We start from the raw sequence: 18,149 nt of genomic DNA on the forward strand, positions 1-18,149 counted from the left end.
AAGTTCCTTGACAACAAGTGTATTGTTATGATTCTTTGAGTTGAAATACAAGAAGCAGGATCTTGGGGTCTCTTACAGAAGCCAGGGGAGGTGGCCTAATCAAACCACAGGAAGGCAGGCCCTCAGCTGCAGAGTGTGGAACTTCTCTCTAGAGTGCTGTGAAAACAAGACTCAGCTCCAAGTCTCCTGGACTTTAAAACAACAGAATCACCAAGTATGAGAGAGACAAAGGGGATCAGCTCCCTGAGCCCCAGGCTCCTCATCTGTAAATCAGCGGAATGAGTAACACAGGGCTATTGCAAGGATTAAAGAACACAATGCACATGAAACATAGGGCATGGTGCTCGGCCGCAGCAAGAGCAGCTACCATTCACTGGGTGCTTACTATTTGACTTTTCATTGTCATTATTATTTACTCTTCCTCTTTTACATAGATGAACTTTTACTTTTTATGTAATGAAACTCTTCATCTTTTATATAGGTGAAAATCAGAGCCCAGGGAGAAAGCGATTTAATATCACCCTGTAAGTTAGGCAGACACAGATCTGGGACCAGAACACTGGCCACCAAATTGCTGGCCCAGTGCCACGTTGATGGCGTCACCGTGTCTCTTCATAACGTTGATCTTCTGGGGCTCAGAGAATCCCAGAACCACCATGTTTGAAGGAATCTCCATGTTAATCAATGATTCACCTTGAACTATACAACCAAGGACTGAACCGATCTCTGAACCAATGAACTCCTCATCAGAGCCCACTTGGCGGCAGCCGTTTAGAAAGCTCTATTTGTACCACACCAAATCTACTCCCAAACCTCAGCCCTTTTTGTTTTACCTTCAAAAGACATTCACAGCTTGAATCAATCAATTTTAATGACAACCTCTGAGGTATCTGAAAAAAGATATCTCACTGAGTTTTTCCTTTTCCATTGTAAATGTTTCCATCCTTCCCAAGACAAAAAAAATCTTGTCGTCATTCTAGATCCTGAGTTCCCTCATCCTTCCAACTCTATTAAATACCAGTCCTTTTAGTTCTGTCATGTTACTACTTCTCAAACAACCTCCTCTGCTCCACCTCTACTGCCACCACTCTATTTGAGATTCTGGTCACCTTTCAGCTAGATTATTGTAATTATCTCTTTAGCCTGGCCTCCATCCTCTACCATTTAATTCACCATCTAGACTTGAAACCAGAATGATTTTTCTAAAATGCAAATCTGACACCATCGCCTGGTTCCCTCTTACTTACCAAGTAAGTATTAACTCCTTAGCGGAGCATATGAAGACCTTCATGAAAGAATTTCTAGTATGTCTCACCATTACTATCCAGTGATACTAAATTTCTGAAAGCAGGCTAGGAAAGGCTATTTTAACAGTTGAAGTGGGAAATGAGAGTGGTCAGAATGAGGGTAGTGGGATTAAAATTTTAGAACAGGGGTTGGGCTTGGAAGGTGCCTCAAAAGGACACGGTTTTCACTTATCTCTGCCTTCCAAAGATAACTGTCAGATTTCTGTTTTGATTGACAAAAGAGATGCTGGTGTCATTCACCAAGACTGAGACACAGAAGGAGGAGGCTGGGGGAGCTTGGGGAGCACAAGGTGTCAAGGAGATGGACGGAGCCTGTACCACGTGCAGGTATGTGGGAGATACAACACTGCAAGCTGCACAGCAGTAAAGCAGCCTGGTACAGAATCAGCTCTTTTGGTGGCCACAGGGCATGGCTGGTTCATACTGAGCTACAAGTGGAGTCAATTGTGGAGATGAAACGATAATGAAGTCTCGGCCCCCGTCTGACCCTCCAGTGGGAAACCAGCTTCAAAACAGCCATTGTATATAACTGCAGAAGGTTGTTTTTATTGTTGGAAAGAAACAGTCTACTTTGCTCAAAAGATGTGTTTGTTTATCCTTTAATCATGAAGGATGCCTCCCTGCTGTAGCTCTTCATAACTTAGGCTTTATTTCTTCTTGTCCATGACTAGGGGATCACCCATTTAGGGAGGGGAATGGGTCTTTATCTGTCATAGGAATGAGATCTAGCTAAAGTGATACCTTACATCTCCAAGAGGCATACAGAAGTCTCACTGGTGGCCAGTTGAAGCCAAAAAGTCAGAGTAGCCCATTTTAATAGTTATAACCACCATTTTACTATAAGAGGTTCTAATGGATCATCAGTAATTATACAAAAATCTGTTTTTCAGATGGAGATACTGAAGTCCAGAAATTTAAATAATTTGTCCAAGGTCACGCTTCTCCTAATCAGATCTGACTCCTTGAACTTGGCCTTGCTATGCCCTTCAAAGCAATAAACAAAGGTAGGAGATTAGCTTGGCTCAGTAAGTCGCTATGCGCAGAGACATACAGACATAGTGTGTATAGGAGTACACAATAATTTGCCGTAAGACCTAGGTTTGGGTGTAGGGACTAGGATTACTGTCTCTTAACTGTGTGATTTGGATCCGTTCACTTCATCTAAGTCCATTTCTCACCTGAAATATAAGAAGGCTATTCTCTGTCCTCTTTGCCTGATGATGTTACTATGGTGGTTCAAGCAAGATCAGTTAAATAAAAATGATTTATAAACTTGGAAGCTTTATACACACATGCAGAGATCTTAATCATGACCATAATTCTTGCTTATTATAATGGTGATTATTATAATAGCAAAGTCATTTCCTTTTCCTCTGAGCCCCAATTACCATATCCATAAAATGTCTGGACTTCACTAAATAGCTTCTAGATCTCTCAAAACCCTATTAGCAAAGAATCATCAGAATTTTAAATATAGAAAGTAAGGGACTGGGATGTAAGAAACACCAGGGAGACCCTCTTTGGCTGAGACAATTGCAATGTAAACTGAAAAGTGAGAAGGGGTTGTCAGCTCAAATACTAATTGTCAACTTAAGAATCTTGATTAAGACTCAAAGAGTATATTTACAAAATAGAAACAGACTCACAGACATAGAAAACCAATTTATGGTTACCAGAGGTAAAGGGGGTGGGAAGGGACAAATTGGGAGTTTGAGATTTGTGGATACTAACTACTATATATAAAATAGGTAAGTTTCTACTGTATAGCACAGGGAACTATATTCAATATTTTGTAGTAACCTATAATGAAAAAGAATATGAAAAGGAATATATGTATGTACATGTATGACTGAAACATAATGATGTACACCAGAAATTGACACAACATTATACACTGACTATACTCAAAAAAAAAAAAAAAAAAGAAGGGGAAGACTCAAAGAATAAAACGAAACAAAAAAATCTGCATTATTGAATATCAATAGCAAATACTTTGGGGCTACACAAATAGGATCACATCTGTGCACGGTCAACCATGAGCACAAAGCCATAGATGCGACTTGCATGGGGTTCAAGGAGGTGGTATGGTGGAAGTTGCCTGAAGACACTTCCCTGTGGTCTTCACCATGAACACTTCATGTTAGGTACATTCTGGAGATGTGTGCATTTGAAAGGATTTAAGGCATTCTCCTCCCCTGAAAAAACCCATGTTGACGTATTTATCCCTCATGTTCCTGTATCACCTGTCCTCTTTTTAAGCACTTTCACTTTGCTTTTCATATTTAAACACAACATGACCTTGTGAGTAGTCCTGACTGGGGAGCGTGGAGGGTGGGTTGGAGCCCAGACCCCGCCATCTACATGCCATATCGGACCTTAGATAAGTCTGATTATAGCCCAGAATTCCTTTCAGCCAGACTTTTCTATGACTTTAAGGACTTGCTCTACCTCAAGAACTATCTGCTGCTTCTCGAAGCTTCCCAGCCCTCAGTGAGTGCTTGGTCCATACCAGCTCCTCTGTGGACAGAGCAACTCACAGACCATCCCTTCCCAGGACAGCCCCTTCCATAAGCACCAGGCACTCCCTTAGGAGCTGTGAGTGCTGTAGGCTGCAGGTTTGTGTCCCTGTGAAATCCGTATGTTAAACTCAATCCCAGTGTGATGGTATTCAGAGGTGAGGGTCTTTGGGAGGTGCTTAGACCATAACAGTGAAGTCCTCAATGAACAGGATTTTTGCCCTTATAAAAGAGGCTCCAGAGAGCTCCCTCACCACTTCTGCCATGTGAGGACACAGCAAAAACATGGCCATCGATGAGCCAGGAAGCGGATGCTCACCAGACATCAAATTTGCTGGCATCTTGAACTTGGACTTCCCTGCTTCCAGACTATAAGAAATAAATTTCTATATTTGATAAGCCACACAGTCTGTTATAGCAGCCTGGACTGACAAGGATGATACAGAACCCCAAATAAGCTAATGACACTGCTCTGATCAGGAGTCCCGGACTCAGATCCTTGGATTCAAATTCCTACCATTATCACTTCCTTGTATCATCGTGGGAGAAGTTACCTAACCAATCTGTGTTTCTCACTCTTCGTGTCTTAAAGGGACAATAATTATACTTACCTTGCTGGGTTTTAATAAGGATAAAAAGACATAAGCCATTCAAATGATTTACATTAGGCTTTCCCAACCTCCACACTACTAGCATTTTGGACCAGATAACTCTTTGTTATGAGGGCTTCCCTGTGCATTATATGATGTTTAGCAACATCCGTGGCCTCTACCTGCTAGATGCCATAGCACCCAAATGTGTCTGTAGACATTATCAAATGTCCCCCAGGGGGTCAAAATTGCTCCCTGTAGAGGACCACTGCTTTACACATGCCCAGCAATAGCTTGATGAATGGTACAACAATTCTTGCAATAGTTATTATTGTGTTTTGATTATTAATGTCTTCCTCTGAAGGTGAAATATAGATATTCCCCCATTCCACAGTATCCTAGAAAGGAAAGAATTCAGTTTTTGCAGCTCAGAGAAATGAAAGAATTCTGGTGTCACAGATTTTCTGGTTCTGGTCTCCCTGTGTGTTAAACAGAATCATGTCATGGCTTCTTGGGCTGGTAAAGATGCAGTGAGCAAATACAGATCACACAGTGTAAGGCTGAGTAGGGGTTCAGTGACTGTCATCTGAATCACCCTGTACAAAGGAGGTGCTCTGAGCAGAACCCCTTTCAGCATCTGGAGAAGGACACATGGCTGGGTAGTAGGTTCCACAGTGCTTGTCTCAGCAGAGCAGAGGTGAGTGCAGACTGGGGGCGGCTGCTCTTGGGGTCTCCTAGAGGTGAAGCCCTGCTCTGTGGGTGAGTCTTTTTGGCACCAGGATGAACACAGCTAAGCCCAGCTGAGTGTCTGCCAGGCACAGAGCAGCCCAGCCTTGCCAATCCATCTGCAAGCCTCTTCTGCTATCATCTGATTAAGAAGGAAGTAAATTCACCCCCAGTCCCTCTGCCTGGGAGAAAACCCCACTTTCCCTGACTTTCCAGATAACTTTCTGGGAAGTGCCAAGGTATAAATCAGGAGATGGTTTTCTGGGGTATCTAGCAGTCCAAGCTTTGGAAGAAACATATGCTGACTCTCAAGCAGATGAAGAGGTTACTCACTCACACAGACCAAGTAAAAGACAGGAGCAATTTCACATACCTAAGGGGTCAGGGTCTCATTTATCCCCCTTTTCTTCCAGGCAGGCTCAGTGTTAGAGGCTGAGCATTCTATTCCGAAAAGCCTTATTCAAAGACTTACCTCATTTGAAATGCCCATGGGCCAGAGAGAGGACATGGCCCTTTTGAGATTTCCTTTCCAAGGTCCCCATTGTGACAATTACATACTCCAAGCACCGTGGAAGCAGTGACCACCTCTGTGTGGGGGAGTTAGAGCCCCCCAGTGAAGACGACAGCTAACTGGATCGTAAAGGATGAGTAGGAACAAGTGCAAAATGACTTGTCCCTAAGTCTGGGTCCATATGTGGTTGGAGTTAGGACCTATCACGGGAGGCAGCCCCGGCCAGCAAGGCATACACTTGCTGGTAATTCCTGGCCCCGTAGTATATTATATCGAGACATAAATGTGGAAAACTGAAACCCAGAGAAGGAACTTGGCTTGTTTAGAGCCACCAGAGTGAGAAACTCTCATAATTTCCCAAACAACATTCTCTTCATCACACTGGGCTGATTCTGGTTTAATCACCCTTACTTGGAGCCCCCGCCTGTTTGCTGCCTGGCCCAGTGTGCCAGGTCTCAAACCACATGAGACCTCAGAGGGTACATTAGTCATTTGTATTACTATCCAACCAGCACAGCTTCCTGGCCATGAAGCCTCCTGGCTTTGGAGATACGTAACATGTGCTCATTGCCCTGCAGGGTTCAGCTTCACTTAAGCTCAAAAAATGAGAAACGCTACAAAAAAAAAAAGTACTATCCTTGACCTTTGAGCTCTCTCACTTGGCCAATGGCCTTGGGTGAATTCCTCTCCTGTGAATCAAAGGAGCCAAGTTACATTATTTTAAGGACTTAGGGCTTGATGCCTTTTCCTCCTCTGGAATGTTTACCATTCCCCCGAAGTCCAACCAAGTCTTCGAGGGTCCAGCCAGGTGCCATCTCTTTTAGAAGCTTCTCTTATCCCCACCTCTTCAGTGCATCCAGCTCATCACTCTTGTCCCCCTTCCCGAACTCCTAAAATCTATATTTTTAATTGAAGTATAGTCAGTTTACAATGTTGTGTCAATTTCTGGTGTACAGCATAATGCTTCAGTCATACATATACATACATATATTCCTTTTCATATTCTTTTTCACTATAGGTTACTACAAAATACTGAATATAGTTCCCTGTGCTGTACAGAAGAAACTTCTGTTTCTGTTGTTTATATATTTTATACACAGTAGTTAATATTTGAAAATCTTGAACTCTTGATTTATCCCTTCCCATCCCCTTTCCCCCCAGTAACTGTAAGGTGGATTACTGATGTGAGTCTGTTTCTGTTTTGTAGATAAATTCATTAGTGTCTTCTTTTCTCTCTCTCTCTTTTTTAGATTCCACACATGAGTGATATCATATGGTATCTAAAATACTGTCTTTAATACCCATTCCACATGCAGTGTATCCTCATTTAAATATGAAAAAAATACAAATCATGTCTTGTAACCTCCTGTGCAGTTTCCCCCATCCCTTCTGGCATCCGGTCTCAGACCAGTGGCATACTGGCTTCCTTCTACATTGACGTGTCTTTCTGCCTCCGTTCACATTGCTCTCACAGTGTCTGCCTTCTCTCCATCCCTGCAGCACTTCCCTGGCTTGTTACTGCCTCAGTAGAGGCCCAACGCTTAGCTACGGGCCACCGAGTTACCGTGACCTAAGCTGCCTGTCGTGAACCTGATGTCTGACCCACGAAGCCGCAGAGTTGGGCGTGCACAGCCACACTTCCATCATTAGACGGAAGTGGTACAGATGAGACCGGGCTCACACTGGTGCTGAAGGCACAGGCGAGTTCCATGAAGGAGCGGCCCAAGTGCCCCTGGTCCTGCCCCTGCTGCATTAATCTGTCTCCCCAGCCTGAGGCTATGGCCTCGTGAGGAGCACTGACCATCAGCCGGCACCTTCTCCTCCTTTCTGGATGACTGCAGAAGCCTCTGAACCAGCCCCCCTGCCTCCAGGCTCTTCCACTTAACTGTTCACGGCTACATGCTGCAACCCATGATCTTCAAAAATTAATTCCACTCGGATCACGCTGTTCTTCTCCCCAGAAACGTGTGCCCCACAACTACTGCCTGCAGGACTCCTGCTCACGCCCTATTGTCCTCTCAAATCATTTCCTCAGAGTGTGCAGCTAGACAGCACTTCCCAGACATCACCCCCAAGGGCTCACAAGGACTGAGGAAAGTGATCAGGTGCCCCTTGTGGTCCTGGAGGTAGAGCCCAAAGCCACCTCTTTAAGAGTCTTTGAGGACTAAGGGCTTATCTAAGAATTATGCCAACATGACTTTCAGGCCCATATTTCTAGAGTTTGTTTTTAATGGAGGTACTGGGGATTAAACCCAGGACCTCACCCATGCTAAGCTAATGCTCTACCACTGAGCTATACCCCAATCCTCACAGATGTTTTAATGTCACTTAAAATTTTAAGTTATTTACATTTCTCTAGTAAATTCCATGCAAACATACTTTCTTTATCTTGTAGCTCTCTCTATACAGCACTGACATGCCACCGGCCCTCCCCCATGTTAATATTCCCAAATTTGAGACACATGGACCCTTAGCACTTTTTTTTTCCTACCACTTGGGCATGGTTCTGCGTCTGAGAAAATCAGCCTGCAGAAGAAAATTCCACACCAGGCTATGACGAGATACACATCATAAAAAGCACATCGTACTGGGCATCTCAAGGGCTCATATATTCTCAGGTTCAGCTGAAGGCTGAATTCCTTGGCCTGAAATTGAAGCTAAGTCCTGGCTGCACACACAGCCATAATAATAATGGTACTATTAACATAATATCAGTAGCTACAACTTACGTTGTACTTATTCTTACTTGTTTTGTTTTGTTTTGTTGGAGGGGGCAGGTAATTAGGTTTATTTATTTTTTTAATAGAGGGACTGGGGATTGAACCAAGGACATCATGCATGCTAGGCAGGCGCTCTACCACTGAGCTATACCCAGTCCACCCCCCGCCCCCCTGCCATAGTTATTCTGATCAAATACTTCTCTGAGCTTTTCATGCATATTAACACATTTAATTCTCAGAATCACATCATGAAATGGTACTATTAATACTTTCATTCCAATTATATAATGAGAAAACAGCTTGGTTCTGAAGCAGATAGCCTGGCTTCCATCACCGTGACTTTAACCACTTTGTTATGACATGTCTCAACTATCTTTAGATTAAATAATAGTAATAGTAGTAGTAACTATAATAATAGTAACAGTAGCAGCTGCAGTCACAGCACTACACACACACACACACACACACACACACCAGCCCCTCAGACGTTAAATGAGATAGCATATAAATCACTTTGAAATCCTCCTAGCACAGACAAGCCCATTACGAGACCTTCCTAAACAAACCCTCTCTGAGCTCCATCAGCTTCTGTACCCACAGAAGTTCAGGCAGAGGTCTCTCAAGATCCCTGTGGTTAAAAGTTTCAGTGAGAACATGTTGAAGCTGGATGGCTATGCAAACACAGTAAGACAGACCTGCGACTGTTAGAGTCACGGGCAGCAAGAAGGTGGCTTTGCAAAGAGGTGAACTGCCCCCGAAGGACATTCAAGGACCCACTTTGGTCTGGCTCCTGCTGACCAACAGGCAGTCCTCAAACTTAGGAAGCCCTTTTCCAGAGTGAAATTTATGTGTCAGATCCAGGAAACACTTCTATTATTGGAAGAATGGGAAGGAGCCGCTGGTGGGAAGCACTGACTGTGCAGCCCTCACACGAGATCTCCTATGTAACTGACCCCATTTACTCCCCCACAATGTCCTGGTGATAGAGGTAAGACCATCATTTTACAGATGAGGACATGGGTGGCCAGGGAGATTCAGTAACTTACCCAAGGTAATACAGAAATAAACATGCAGCACTGGTATTTGGAGTCATATACACCTGAGACAAGCCTTATTTATAAATAACATACATGCTATGAAAGAGCTATCTTTCTGACCAAGGATATAATGTTGTTATGAAACTCAAAAAGGAGATGGCTCCAGAAACACTAGGAACCCTAAAGTGGAAGTCACTGGCCCTTAGTATGACTGCTATTCTAGGACATGGCTTCCTAAAGCCTCAAGAAGCCAGAATTCCCTTAATTATTGCATGTCACGAGGTGAGACAGTTACTGGCTTCAGCCAGGTGTGGTGACAGCGGTCAGACGTGTGCTTTCTAGGGTCAGCCGTTCCCAGAGCGGAAAGGAAAGGGCAGGTGAGAGAGGGTGGGTGCAGTAGGTGGCAACAGGAGAAAGTCTGAGCAGGAGGGAAGCACCTCGGAAAGTGCAGCAGTAAGAAAAGGGAGCCCACGCAGACCAAGAGTCGGCTTTAATTAAGCCCCTCGGTTATTTGGAGGAAGATTAGTTGAATGGAAGGGGATGAGGAGGGGTTAAGGTCACTGCTGGGGAAGGGAACAAGCAAGGACGTCCAGGATCACATTTCACTGGATTCTCACAAAAGTTCCTAAAACATGGTACCAGGAACAAGAGCTAAGTCTAATTCTAGGAACATGAGCAGAATCCAAACATCCAAATCAGAGATCATCACAGGAACAGGGTGAGCAGAACAGGTAACTTGATGCAGAATCCTACAGAACACCAAACAAAGGCTCCTATGGTTCAGTGTCTGGGGACAGCGTGTGTAGGATCTTGCCTAATGCTGACATCATAAAAGACACCAAAGGCAAAGAAGAGTATGTGCCAAAACGTGAATGAGCCAAACGGGCACGCAATTCAGGGGGAATAGTGAACAGTCTGTTGGTTCTGGGATTGAGAGAAGTCATACTCAGAAGTGTTCCTGGGGGCAGATTTAGTTCCTCTGTAGAGGAACTTGAATGTCAAAATGAAGAGCCTGGAGTTTCTTGTAGGGAATCAACAAGTCTGCGTGACGCTAACCGGTGCATGATAGACAAGACACAAACCCGTGGAAGGTGTTAAGAAAATAAAAAAGGATCGTACATTGACGGCGGTGGGGGATGACACACAGATCAAAGAAATGAATGAAAATATTCCAGCTAGGAAGAGACCCTGGCGATTTCTTATGTAACTTCCTTATTTTGCAGTCGGGAAGACAAGGCTAAGAGCGGGAACTCACAGTGATTTGTGGAGAACTGGAAACCAGGGCTCTTTCCAGTCCTTTCTAGTTCAAGATGGCAAAGTTAAAAATTCTATTTAAAAATTCCCCACATTTTGAAGTTGTTGGTTATAAAGTAAGTGGTGGGGGGGGGGTTGGACCAGAAAACTGTGTCCTGGGAGTGGGGCTGAATAACAAGACTCAAAGCCAATTTTCTGCCCTAAAAATCATCAAGTCCAAGGCTTGACTGTGGGTTGGCTCTTCTCTCCAAATGCTGCAGGTCAGCCTCATGTGTATTTAATCCCTTGCTCTGCAAGCCCCCGAACCTATAAATTGCACAAAACATTGCAATGTCAGGCAACTAACTGCAAGAGAGTTTGTTTTGCTGACTTAGCCGGGAGAGGAAATCTGATTCCAAGAAAGAGCTAGACACCAAATCTAGGGAATCGCGAGCTCAGTGACAAGATAAATCCAGTTAAGTTACCAGCCACTGGCTGGCACGTTCCCTTTCCCTTAATAGGGGCCTAAACAGAGAAGTAAAATAACCAATTTCTAATGCCTGGCTCTCCCAAGGTGGCAAAGATGCGTTGCTTCTGTAGTTCTTATTATACACTGGCGCTCAAAGTGAGAGACTCTCAAAGTGTGAATGGAGCCCAGAGGAGGAAGCCAGCATTATCGGGGGGGGGGGGGGGGGGGGGGACGGGGGGGGGGACAGGAAGGCTCACCTGGAGGCGGTATGTGAATTTATTTTGAAAGAGACAAGGTGCTTTTTCAGACTGACAAAAGACAGGAAGAAGGTTATTGCAACAGAGGAAGCAATTTAGGCACAGACATGAAAGAGACCATCGGGTGGAGAGCAGACAGTTCGATCTGGCAAGAAAATGAGGAGGTTGAGGGTGTGGTGAAAAGAAAAGCGTTTCGGGCTTGTGCCAGGGCGTTCAGGTGTGAAAGAACCTGGAGCGCCAGGGCTGTGTCAAACAGTGCCAGGGGGGCTGAGCCTAAGTCCCGACAAGGGGGAGGGTGAGGGAGGCGAGGCTGGAAAGGAAGCTGGCTCCGTCCAGGGAGGGCTACCAGTACTTCCCTAAGGAATCTGGCTTTTATTCTGCAAGTAGTAATGGGGAAGCCACTAAAAAGTGTCTGAGCAGAGGGGTGGCACCATTAGAGAATACTTCGGGGAAAACGGATTGGAAAATGAGACAGGAAATAGGGTTAACACGTGTGCCAGGTAAGAAACTGAAAAGACACAAACTAGGATAAGAAACTGAAAAGACACCAAGTAGGATCTTACTAGTGACACAGATCCAGTTCTACCAGGAATGTTTCCCCAAGTTTTCCCACCTGCACCAACATCACGCTTCCCTGGCAACCTTACCACGAACACAGGTCCTCCTCACTGAACCCTTAACAGCACTACTGACTGTGGACTTGCCTCCCTTGTGCTGTGAACAGCTCGAAGACAAGGACGGGATCTCAGTAACCTCTATATCCTGGACACCCAGCAAAGAGTCAGCCATGTGGGAATGTGTGTTGAGTGAAGGCAGGCTGGCAGGCCCGAATATATCACAAATGAATGGAAATAGGATGTAGGGGTGTGCCCACCCATCCAGTTCCCTTCCCTATCCACTCCTATCCCCACCTAGGTCCTAACCCACCTATCCAGTTCCCTTCCCTACCCCTTCTTATTCCTGCCTAGGTCCTAACCTGGGCTGGGTAAATAGGGCGAAATTGTTTATTCATTCATTCATTCATTCATTCATTCATTCATTGGTAATACAATATTAATTGCTTGTAGGTGCCACCTGATTGCCACTCAGACAAGGAACGTGGGAGCAAAAGCAACCAGTTCACGGGGGGAAGGGTGAGATGTTCTATTTCCTCTGACCAGGACGTCAGGAATGCATCCCACACTGTTTCTCAGGTCTTCCTTGGTTCTGCCCACCCAGACCCAAACCTGGCAGAGCCAAGACAGAGCCCCGATGTTGAAGGGGGCTGATTAAAGAATGGACACAGCTGGGTCCTTAAGATCTCCGTGTACCTGGCTAAGATCCCAGGCAGAGGCTCCTTCCAGACAAGTAACGGTGCCAAATGTCATCACTGCCCTTTCCCATCTATTATCTAACTCTACAAGATTGCACGACACAGCAGAGTAGGTCTTACTGTCCCCGTCTGACAGACGAAAGCCTAACTTGGTTAAATCAGTGGTTCTCAACCCTGGCTGCATGGAGCATCAACTAGGCAGCTGTTAAGTGACTCTGTGACCAGGCATCAGGGTTCACGGTGACACGGCTGGTGAGCAGAGAATTCAGGACTGGAACTCAGCCTCTCCTAGCCTCAGTGCCCCTTCCAAAGCTCCATTTGTAGTGAGTAAAATTCTGCTCTAGAACTATCCCTGGGAGCTCTGAGTCTGCTTAGTTGCTGGGTGAGACACAGGGAAGGCAAGAGGTGAGAAAAAAAAAAAGACATCTCATCAATCCTTCAGTTTCCTACGCTGCTGGCTTTTGATCTCAAACCACAGGATTTATTTTGTAGCTACTATGATGCATTAACCATTCAGGTCCCTCAGGCCTGTCCTGCTCAGAACACGGTACAGCCTCTCTCCTGCCACACAGGAACTTCTTGGCACAAAGGCCTTGACAATGACCCCTCTTTGATTGGGGCAGAGTGAAGGGCAGCTTTGGTAGGTTCATGGGCTGCCTCTTGGGCTGCTGACGCAGCCGTCTGACGGATGGCCTGCCACCCTGCACTGCCGGGGCCATGTCGCCAGTTTCACCATAGGAGCTCACTCGGGCATGTGTTTTGGCTTCTTTTTATGAGAAGATTTGTGCAAGCCCATGAATCATAGAGTAGCCAGGCTGGAAAGAACCTTGAAAATCATTTAGTCTACCACCTCTACTATCACCACTCCCTGGACACTTCTCTGATGAGAAAATGGAAGCTTATTTGATAATTTAAGTCTTAATCATCACAAAATTCAACATCATAAAACATTTCAATACCAAGAAATAATTATAAAATGGATATTTATTTTGCATCAGCTATATGCTAGATATCTCATGCACATTATCTTACTTAGTTCTAAGGGCCACGGCTTTGCCCAAATCCAGGCGCCATCATTAGTTTCATATGCCAGGATTACATATGCCAGGATGTTCCTGGTTCTTCTAGAATGCAGCTATTCATTACAGGTGTGGCCATACCTGGTGGCCTCTTAAGACTACTGTCAACCTTATAAGGAAGCTATCATTCCACTAGTGGTTCAGGGTACTGAAGAGTCTTCCTTCTGGGGTGCAAAGACTACCAGCCAAATTGTAAACAAGAATCATTTTTTAAAATCTGTGTAATCACCACATGTATCCGGTAGCTTCTGCCACATAACAAATGACCCCAAAACTTAGGGGCTTCCAACAATAACCATTTGTTATTGTTCACAAATCTACAGGTCAGCTGGGCAGTCCTGCCGATCTGATCTGGGCTCAGCTGATCATGGTTGAGCTCACTGATACATAGTCATCACCTGACCAGCCAACTAGAGGATGGCCAGTCTCTGACGACCTGGGCTAGGCTGGCTCAGACGACTGGGTCCTCTCTCCATTGGTCTTCCTGCATTCAGAAAGTCAGCCTGGGCCATGCATGAAGGTCGTAGGTTCTTCAAGAGAGCCAAGGGGAGCAGGTAACATCTCTTAAGGCTCAGCCCTCCAATAATCACTTCTGTAGCTTTGCTTGGCCAAAGCAAGTCAAAAGGCCAATCCAGATCACAGGGGCAGAGAAACCGACTCCACATCTCACAGGGAGAAGGTACAAAATTCTGTGGCCTGTAACTCAAAATTACAGTCAGGGGTTAAGTGTCAGAGAGCACGGCTTAGGTTTCCACCTGAAAGTGCCTGGACCTGCACTCCCTCTGTGCTGTGCCCAGTCATAGAGGGAGAAGCCGGAACACGCAACAGAGAACGTGGATTGTTAACACACGATTAGAGTCTGCCCTCCGTTGGTACCGAGCACATTAGACACTCCTTTTCAGAGAGAAATATGTAAGAGTGGAAAGAGAGTGTCAGTGTCCACTCGGCACTGAGAGAGGAGCAGAAGGGACAGTCTCTCCTCTGTGGATCAAGGTGGGAATGTGGAAGAATAGAGAAGATTCCTTCTTGATCAATAATCCCCAAATCTAGACAAGGAAATGGAGGCTCCGAAACTTGCAGATAAGTGGCCAAAAACACACAGTTAAAAAGATTCGGCATGCTGCCCAAATTGTGATATCAGGGTCGGCTAGGACCAGCTGGGTTTGTGTTCCCATCCTTAATAGCTCCTAGCCCTTTGCTGGAAGAGCCAAACAAGGCTATTTTGAGCAGCTATTTTGGTCCAAGTACCCTTCTAAGCACCTTCCTAGAAAACAAGGCCTAAAAATGTTTGCCATTCAAATGACGGCATTATTATTCTCATAATGAACGAAAGACACTAAACTCAGGGGTGATGAGATGTGTCCAAGATTACAGTTGTCAATGGGGTAACGTGGACCTAAATTTGAACTCAGGCTCTCGCCAAGTCCAAATGCTCTCTCCCTTAAAAACAACCACTTAGATTCTCTTGTCATGCATCGTTCACAGTGGCAGGCAAACTGGGTTATTTTTCTCCCCAAAAGATTCTTTTTATCCCTTAGTTCCTGCTTCCTCTGGCCCTGAAATGTACTCGCAGTCTCTTTTTGATGATGTAACCTTCCCTAGCTGCATCTGACTACCCTAGCTCAGCCTACGAGCCCCATACCATTTTCAAAGGACCAATTCAATTACAACCCCTCACACAAGCCAGAATCCAAAATTAAAGATGGCTCTTTCCTCTTCCTCTAGCAGGAAGTGCTCTCTCCTTATGTCCTCTGTGCAACTACAGCATTTCATTTCACATCACTTTCTGCAATATGCCATTATTTTTATTTACTTGTTTACATCTTCTATGCTTTGAAAGTATTTTGGGTCATAGGACTCATCATGGTAACCCCCAATGTCCAGAATAGAGCCTTGTCACTGATTCAGGAGACAAAAACCAACAAACAAACACAGGAGCTACATGATTCCCATAAACAGGGAGCCGGCATTGAGTAAATCCTCATTTGCTGCTAGCAAATCCAAGAAGACTGCTTGGAGGAAGCTGTGGGTCTGGAGTGATGAGTAACTTCTGAGTTTCCTCATTGCTTTCAGTTCATCTCATCCCTTTGGTCTCTGATGCCTAAAAGGTGTTGAAAGCACTTTGGTAGAAATCAGTAGTTTGTCAAGCTTGGTTACGGCCATTCTTGGAAGAGAGAAGGGGAAAAAAGTATGCACAGACTGGTATGGTAATAATTTAAGTTTTATCCAAATAAGATGTGGAGGACTACTTGAAGTGACACATTTTTGGCAGCTGACTGTCCCCAGAAAAGATGAAAGAAAGGATGAGCAGAGAGCATTTTGTAGGAGCTCTCGCCACTTCAGAACCAAACCACTTTTGTTTCTAATTCTCAGAGAAAAGAGGGGATGGGAGTAATGATTTTCCAAAGGTAAAAGAATACGTCTTCACGGCTCCGAGTGTCTGTCGGGTATCTGACAATTCCTTGCGTGTGTGCGGTGCTTTACAGTCTATAAAGTGCTTTCCATCTGGTCCCTCAGGGTTATAACAAGCCTGTGGAATAGATGAGCTCAGTGAAGAGCGAGAAGGGCTTGGAGCTTAAACACATATTAGAATTTAAATTTTTCATTGTCTCTTTTAAGACGCTTTTAGCATGACACGCGTTTTCTTTTAGATGACCTTTGATTCTTCTTGCAAGACATAAAGACTAACTCTTTGAAGACAACCCCGCCCCCTCCAGGCAATCTAATCAAGAGGAAGTGAACCAAGACAGAAGAATAAAAAGAGCAAGATAAAGGCTTTCAGCAAAAGAAACATTTCTGGTCCCAGATTCCAGCCTGGGCTTGCCTGCGACCTACCTCATGACCTTGGGCAAGTCACATCAACTGTCTTAAGTTTCCCAGGCACAGAGTTCCTCATTTTCTCCCCTTTGCTCCCAGAATATTTTCAGCACCATATTATCATTTCAATGGTGCAATATCTGTACTGTTTATCTACAAGTTACCTCTCAGACAGACTCTCTCTGTCCCTCCCATATACGGTGGCTTCTCCCATCCTTCTTCCTTGTCTCTGCCCCTTGCTGGTTACCTTCATAGCACTTGTCACCATTTACCAGGATTTTCTTTATTTCTCTGCTTACTTGGTAGCGTTTTTGGCTGTCTCCCCAGATGGAACAGCAGCCCAGTGAGGACAGGGGCCGGCTCTGTTTTATTTACCAGCTCTTGTGCCTCAGCAAAGTCAGGTTTCAGACACTGATGGAGAGGGTGATGTGTCCTGGGGTCTGTCACAAGCTGATGCTCAATGACAGTTGTGTGGATGAAAGGAGCATGGCTCCTGACCCTGCACATTAGCCTGGCCCACCAAGGAGGAAATGTCTGCTCCCAGCCTTGTAACAGAGACCAGTGAACTAATCAGAGCGCATTATGTGTAGAGGCAAAGCATTCCCAAAGTAAAAGTGTTCTCAAACCAAAACCAGAGTGCGCCTGCGCTGGAAGATACCGGAGGGGGATTTTCTAGTTTAATGCCCTCTTTTACCAGACAGAGAACCAGGCCCAGAAAGGGAAAGTGACTAGCCCCTGGTCGGCCATGGAGCCAAAACACAGTTGATCAGAGCGAGCCCTGATACAGAGCCTGGGAAAGTTCTAGAAATCCATGCAGGGCGCTTCAAAGTAAAATGGTTCCCCTGGTGTGGGTGGGTCCCTTGATGGGAGAGAAGACGCTGCTCCTTTGCACCTGAGGCCTTGGTGCTCGTCCCTTCCCTCAGAACATCACAGGAGCGCCCTTTATGGGTGGGGGTGGGGGAGCTTCCTAATCCTTTGTCCAGGAGATCAGGAAGCCATAAGCCAGGCCTATCATTTGGTCCTCACAGCACTCCGTACAGACGGACATCACCATCTCACACTGGCGGGGAAGGACACAGAAAGGGGCCAAGCAGCCCCTCCACATCGCACAGCTGGAAGCAGCCCTCCCTGATGGGGCACAGAGCCGTGGTCAAGTTTCTGGAGACCTTCTCTTTTCAAGGCACCCTGCGGCCCCTGCTTCTGCTTTCTCTCAGTCACTCATTGATCAAAAGCATCCTGTTGTTAGTTCGCTGTATTTGTTTCTTTAACAGAAAACATGCTTCATGGGGGAGGGGAATCTTGTCTGCCTTGTTCTTTAGTATTTCTCTAGGCTTTGGGCAATGCCAAACACACAAGAAAGAAAGAAGGAAGGGGAGTGGGGAGGGAAGAGGGAAGGGAGAGAGAAATTCTATTTTAAGACTTCTGTCTCTATTTTCTCTTCTAGAATCAGATCATCATCATGACAAACCCTCAAATGTGTATAGCCTTTTCTTTGATAAAATGCTTTTGCATTTTGGGGATCCTTCCAATAGTCCTGTGAGTGAAAACAGGATCCTTATCCCTGTCGTACTGATT

General features: G+C 45.2%; 2 long non-coding RNA genes across 5 annotated transcripts in view; one reads left to right on the top strand and one right to left on the bottom strand.

Annotated features, from left to right (window-relative positions):
• Positions 1-18,149, bottom strand: part of LOC116283096 (uncharacterized) — a 327,554-nt gene that overhangs the window by 86,485 nt on the left and 222,920 nt on the right. The gene's annotated exons all lie outside the window — the stretch shown is intronic.
• Positions 1,554-8,013, top strand: LOC116283097 (uncharacterized). The gene is made up of 3 exons (XR_004192627.2): positions 1,554-1,634; positions 2,198-2,311; positions 7,151-8,013. It is a non-coding gene; the product is annotated as an uncharacterized lncRNA (long non-coding RNA).

Source organism: Vicugna pacos, chromosome 13, assembly GCF_048564905.1.
Source record: "Vicugna pacos chromosome 13, VicPac4, whole genome shotgun sequence".
NCBI classification, from domain to species: domain Eukaryota; kingdom Metazoa; phylum Chordata; class Mammalia; order Artiodactyla; family Camelidae; genus Vicugna; species Vicugna pacos.